The sequence below is a fragment of the Callithrix jacchus genome, chromosome 21, assembly GCF_049354715.1.
Source record: "Callithrix jacchus isolate 240 chromosome 21, calJac240_pri, whole genome shotgun sequence".
In the NCBI taxonomy this organism is placed as follows: Eukaryota; Metazoa; Chordata; class Mammalia; order Primates; family Cebidae; genus Callithrix; species Callithrix jacchus.
The window spans coordinates 2,505,303-2,512,624 of record NC_133522.1 but is presented as its reverse complement, the minus strand read 5'-3'; positions in this window follow the sequence as shown (position 1 = coordinate 2,512,624).

Genomic DNA, 7,322 nt, shown 5'->3' with positions numbered 1-7,322 from the left:
CATATTAATGTTTTTATCTTTCTGACACTGATGGAAAATCACAACATCTTATAGCTCACATTATTTCAGTCCAAGGGTCTTATCACTTATTATTAAAAACAGTGAAAGTCTCGCTACATGAAATTTTTTTAAAATAAGCAATCCCATTAAAGTTCCTTTTTAAGCATATTTTCAACATGCCTACTATGCCCCATATCTACAAATATTTATTCACCCTAGTATCTTTTCTCTTGCTAAATGTCAGCAAATTTATCTACCCTTAAAATTAAAATTAGCACTGCAATTACAACTTGTTTATAGGATTATTAAGTTAATATTTTATCTTAATATTTTGTTAGTATACTATTAACAGAGTTTTCACTTTTTACTATTAAATGCAAAGCATTCCCACAATGCTAAACAGCTCATTTCAGCAGTTAGGAAGTTTCGTTTTTTCAAACCAGTTGAGTGGTTTTCCAAAAAGTGCTAACTTTTGGATTGCTTTGTATACACTTCTAATCCTGTTGTTGTCAAGTTATCACCTCAGGACTACTGTTCCAGTTTTTCCGGGTAATGTAGGACCTGTGAACCTGTAATTCGAACAGCCCTGCAGAGGTCAAATAACCTCAGATGAAGTGACAAGAGCTTATTGTTTTGTATTGCTGGGGTTCCTTAGCTAATAGTTCCTTCCATATTTCCTAAATCAACTCTAGTATAAAGTGATATCTTAAATACTTGTGAACCAGTTATATAGAATGAGTTACTTTTGTCCTACAAAGAATTATCTTATTTGGAAGGAGATGGCAAGGCAAAAATTTCGACAGAAAATCAGCAGGATGGTAACAGAAATCTTGTTTTTAAAAAAGAAATTATAACAACTTTAAATGAAAATGGCTGGCAAATCTGGTGCTCAATATTCAATACCAGACTTACTGTAGATTTTCCTTTGTCTGGGATTTAGATTCAACAGAAAATTCCCGTTTTCTCTCCTTGCTAGTGGTAAAGAATGGAGGTGTGCAATTTAACAGCAGTACAAGAGCCAGGCCGTTTGCTGGATAGGAATGTGGATGGATTTCTGGAAGACGGATAAATGGACCAGAACAAAAAGCCACACATTACTGGTGTCTTAAACATATGACTCATGAAATGTCATCTAATCAAAAAATTCTATTTTGATTTCCTCCCATCCCTTTAGGAAGCAAATCTTTCCCAGAACTATTGTGAACATCCCATGAGTACACTGTTTTAGACAATGGATAATCACTTAACCTTATAATCATAGGCTCAATTTAGAATAAAGAATATCCATCAAATATTAATTAAACATTAATTATTTCAAAGGTTTGGGTTCCTAAAAATTTACTTCCTCCTCCAAGTCAACTGTCATGGATAACTCTGAAAAAATAGCAAATTTTATATGGATGTTGTTTTCTCTATTTCTGGTTCTGGATTTATCAATTACCTTTTTCTTTCTCCTAAGCTTTTATTGTATCTTTTCAGAGATTTTGATCTCTGGCAGTTTTCTCGTGCAGTTATTTCCTCTGAGCTGAGAAGATACATCTTCATTTCAATCGAACCTTCATAACTTTTTCCACATTCCCTATAGACTGGAGTTTTGTCCTATTTTGTATTGCTGGGATTCCTTAGCCCATGAGTGTCCCTATGAAACTGAATTCAAGATGATCGGCTAGAATATCATCTCTCATGTGTCTCCCTCATTTCTTGCCCAACAAATGGAGGTTCTGGCTGCATTCATTACAAACATACCTATCTTATTTCCACAGCCTTAGGCCTTCTCAGGCATGATAGGCTAAATTTTCCAAAAGTGCCATGAAAGGGTCTTCCATCATATATACTCTTCTTACAACATGATATTTATATTCCTCCCATTGAGATGTGGGCCACATGTTCTCCAAGTAAACCCAGACCATGAGGAAAAAATCTGGTGTGGAAGTTCTGATTTGGACTCCTAGCTGCGGTCATACCCAGCATCACTTTACAAACATCTAAGTGGAGATCTTTGAGTTTTTCACAGCCCTTGAGTTTTCTGAGCAGACATTGTAGATGAGAGACAAGTTTTGTTTTCTTCTGTGCCCTGTCAGAATTTCCACCCCACAGAGACCTTGATTATAATGAAATGATGATTTTTATGCCACTACATTACAGACAATTTTAAAAAATCCCACATGAATACATAATGATAAATATAATTATTTAGAAAGTATTTGTTGTCAGCCAAAAATCAGATTAAATGCAAAGAGTATGAGCAAGTGCTGAGCTATTTACTAACCATGTGATTTTCTTCGGCAGTTTATTCTTCAAGCTTCACACTTTCAAATGTATATTGTTACTATTGTTATTTTATTATAAGCCATTGATGAAACAGTGCTGTGTAAAATGGCTTCAATTGCTTTCATTTCACGTCATTAGAAAATTCCTTTACATTTTTTCTTTTTATAAGAAAAACACAGATAAAATCGTATTATCAGATTGAGTAACTGAAAGGAGGTATGATACACACAAAATATTTAAAGGCAAAGTAAAAGAAATGCATTGGCTATTTTGCAATTTTGTCTGGAATATATAATCCAGGAAATCATCCTCTTATTCTTGTAGGAGCACATTAAGACCCTTTCTTTAAGAAAAGCATTGCATTGTCTTTTCCCGACACCAGAAAATATTATACAAATGTTTTGTAAAAAAAGTAGGAACAACAGCAAAACTCATTTCAACACTTTGAAATTCTGAATTGATGTTATCATATGTTTATAATATTAGTTTTCTGAAAATTATAAGAATTATGAAAGTTCTACTTAATTTGTCAAATTTGCATTATTATCCTCATATAGCCATGCCTTCTTTACTAGTTTTTTGGTATCATTTTACCAAATTTATATGATAAGGATATCTATATATAAATAAACCCATAATGCTTTAAAGTCAAGTAGCTACTAAAGAAATAGAAATGCAATATACGTCTGAATGCATGATATACTTTCAATCACCTAAACTGTATGTTAGGGAGGAGCAGCTTAAGCTGTCTGAAATAAAATATACTAAAACAGTAAGAGTAATCATGTTACACTAGTACAATTAAAAGGTTTTTTTTTTTCAATTTTTCCACATACTTTATGATATTGTTCTTCTATTTTTACAATCTTTTGCAACAAAGAATATCAGCCTACTCAAACATTCTTCAGATTTGTGGCATAAACGTGTTATCATTTTCATAATGGCAAGGAAGTAAAATACTAATAGGTGCTATACCTTGAGTTTTTCTTTTCTTAAAAGCTTCTCTGTCACATGTAGTATATTTGTGACATAGTCTTTATCCTCATGAACAGAAAGTCGGCATCCCAATAAATTCCAATAATCTCTCTGATTATACCCTCGCCTGTATTACAAAGAGAAGACAAAGACTTTTAAAACGGGAAAGTTCTGTGCTTCAGCTTTCTAATCTATAAAATGAGGATAATAATAGCACCTACTTTACAGGGTTGTTTTGAGGATTAATTGAATCCGTATTTGTAATTAGCATTTGTAATTATTAGCTGAAGTTAATATTTGCACTTGGGATAGTGTAAACACCATGTAACTATTTGCAAGTAGTATAAATATTAAAACCTTTTCTTTAATTATATTTCAAGATTCCTTTAGGAGATAATATATTTATTAAATTTGATAGCAGGATACCATGAAGTCACAATTTAAGATAATATAAACAGAACAGTGCTAAATAGGTTCTCTGGCTTTCCTTTGCACTCTCATATTTAAAAAAAAATCTGTGGACACGAAAAAGGGTTCCTGATGTTTTCACATGTAAATCAAAAAGTCAAAAAGGGGAAAAGCAAAACAAGAAACAGAACAAAATACAAACTCAAATGCTAGCATCTAAATGGAAAAATCCTGCTGCGTCTTTAAGTCTCTAGGAGACAGTATTAATTTTGGAAGCTCCACAACTGTTATTGAGCTCCTTATGTCACTATAATTTTGAGAGACCCAGGGCAGTGTAGCAGACATAGTGGGAAGAGCTAAGATGACGAGTGGCTCCAAGCCATTTTTTAGATAGTAGCATCAAAAATTAGACACATGAGGTAAGTAATTCCACTGATAATTGAATTAATTCTTAAAGATATTATGAGTTTCTATCAGTGCCTATATTTAATGTCTTCTGACAAACTCAGCGTAATATGCAAAAAGCATGTCAAATCAGGTTAGTTTTGAAAACAGTGTAAACATATGTAGTAACAGAGTTATTGTCCAAGGTGAGCTTCATTTTTGTTCACGATAAGACTGCTAAACATGACTGTATAAGGCAGAATTTCCATATTATCAATGTGAAGCCATTGAAAAGTGGTGATAGGTACTCACTAATGGAGTAGCCACTGCCAAATATGGCTATTTAAATGTAAATTTATTAAAATTAACTCAAACTAAAAAGTCAGTTTCTCAGTTACACTAGATACATTAAAACCCTGAAAAGTTACAAATATCTAGTGGCTACTGTATCAGACAGCAGAGATATAGGCTATGTCTAATACTGCAAAAAGTTCTACTAGGCAGTTTTAATATATTGATAGCATTTATTTCAGATAAATAATTTGAAACATATTTTTTAAATTCTACATATTTTTGTCCGGGCACAGTAGCTCAAGACTGTAATCCCATGACCTTGGGATACTGAGGTGGAGAGATCACAAGGTCAGGAGTTCAAGACCAGCCTGGCCAATATGGTGAAACCCCGTTTCTACTAAAAACGCAAAAATTAGCTGGGCATGTGGCATGCTTCTGTAATCCCAGCTACTCAGGAGGCTGAGGAAGGAGAATCGCTTAAACCTGGGAGGTGGAGGTTGCAGTGAGCCAAGACCATGCCATTGCACTCCTAGTTTGTTGAGAATAGATCGTAGGGTTGCGTATGCAAATAGAAATTTTCATTCTGGTTTAATGTGGGGTGGGGTGTTTAGGGGGTTGGCTAGTATGTAGTTGTCTGGGTCTGTTAAAAGGTCAGGCATAAATAGAGTTAGGCTTATTAGGGATGGGAGAAGAAAAATTAATCCGAGGATGTTTTTGTTGTGTAATGTGGGTGAAATGAAATTTTGTCGGGTTCCAATTTCATTCCTGTCAGGTTACGTGAGCCTGTCTCCTGCAGCCTGGGCCACAGAGCAAGACTCCATCTCAAAAAAAAAAAAAAAAATCTACATTTTTTCAATGAGTAAGGAACGTTCTTATTTTTTCGCATTGGATAAAATCATTCAAAAATACGCAGAAATGTACTTCTCACTACTTATATTTTTTAAGTCATAATGCAAAAATAACTCAGGAACAATTAAATGCAGACTAGGATTAATCATAAATTAATACCAATGTAAGTCAACCTAGTACTTGCTTCCTGCTTTATCCATTAATTTAGAATTTTTTAACCCATAAAAATAGCAAAGGTATCACAATATATAGTAATATGAATTTCAGTATACTTCTAATACTATGGACCATATATGGAATTTAACACTGAAATATCAACAGAGTGTCACATGGACTCCATAGCAGGTTAAGTTCCCATGTAGCCAAAAGACCACTTTCATAACAACTCCACATAGGTTCAATATGCATGCAACACACATACATGTAATAATACACGATATATATTATTCACCTATAATAATTACAAAATTATATTGACTCAAATATTAGCAATATAAATATTGAATGATCTTAAGCAAAAGGGCAAATTAGGTACTTTTTACAGCTGATTATGTAGGTATTATCCTTTATGAAAAAAATTAATGAAGATGGAAAATTTTGACCAAAATCGTAAGTACAAATATTAAATACATAATTATTTAGTAAATACTTTTTGTAAAGATGTAAGGACAGATTCTCTGCTCTTTGAATACTTCTCAGGGTCCTCAAAAAGATTAGATATGTGTATCAGGCAAGCAGATGAATAACCATAAGCTAATTGTCAAATGATTGCCATGAGTTCCATATAATTGTTAATCATTATTAAATTAGAAGATATTAAAAATATTTATATTCCATGAAAACATTTTAATAGGCACAACAAAAGAAATATACTATGATTATAATGATATAGAACTCCTTACATAAAATGTAAATATTGGGCATATTAAGTTTTATTGGGTTGTCATTCTCTTAAAACTTGTGCTTTAATTTTTTAAGTTAAAAACATACAAACCAGAAGGTCAAAAATGCCAATGTGGTACTTGTTTGAAAACTGAACTGAAATAATGTAAAAAATATTCGTATGAAAAAAACTTTACCCATAACTCCAGCTTAAGAAGTACATTAAGGAATCGCTTACCTTTATCTGATACTTTTAATTTACCCCAGTGCGACTGCAGAATAAAAGTATGTTTGTATTAGTGATATCATAACAATTGTAATGTTTAGCTCATAGTTGTTATTCATAAGAATAATATTACTGGCAAATTTGACATTTAAGTATTGGACATGCCCAAGTGTCTTCTCGTTTTGCATTTTTCTGAAACAGGGCACAAAGTGTCATAATGCAGGCATAATTCAAGATGAAGTACAAAGTATATTTGGACTAGATTTTTAATTAATAGCCATATTCGTGTGATACTGGTTATGATGGACATAATGATACATATCCCAATGTATATAGGTTTTTATTTTCAATATTTGAATAAAATTAATAGCAATATTCATGTGATACTGGTTATGATGGACATAATGATACATATTCCTTTATATAGGTTTTTATTTTCAATATTTGAATAAAATTAATAGCAATATTCGTGTGATACTTGTTATGATGGACATAATGATACATATTCCAATGTATATAGGTTTTTATTTTCAATATTTGAATAAAATTAATAGCAATATTCGTGTGATACTGGTTATGATGGACATAATGACACATATTCCAATATATATAGGTTTTTAAGAGGCACTGTTACTCCTATCATCAGTTGTTACCCACTTGATATTTAGGATATGCTCTTTAATGATATTTATTATAAACCAATAAAAACAGTTGTTTTGACCCAGCTGGTCATTTTGAGGAATGAAAAATTAACTAATGTACTACTTGTAAAATTGAAATAATTTAAATTTATAATTTTTAAAAAGTCTCTACATAATTTAGTAAAATTACTTTCTGTGGACACCTGATGCCACACAGACTGTTAAGTCAAGTTCATTATATGGCAAGTTATTTGAATCTAGTTAAATCATTAGTTCACTGTCCATAACCTTTAGTATTGCTTTTAATGTTAGTGAAAGTTTATGTACCAGCCTTTAGACGGTGGATCAAGCCATACCTAGAGTCAGTTTAACTCAAGTAAAAGCAGTAACTG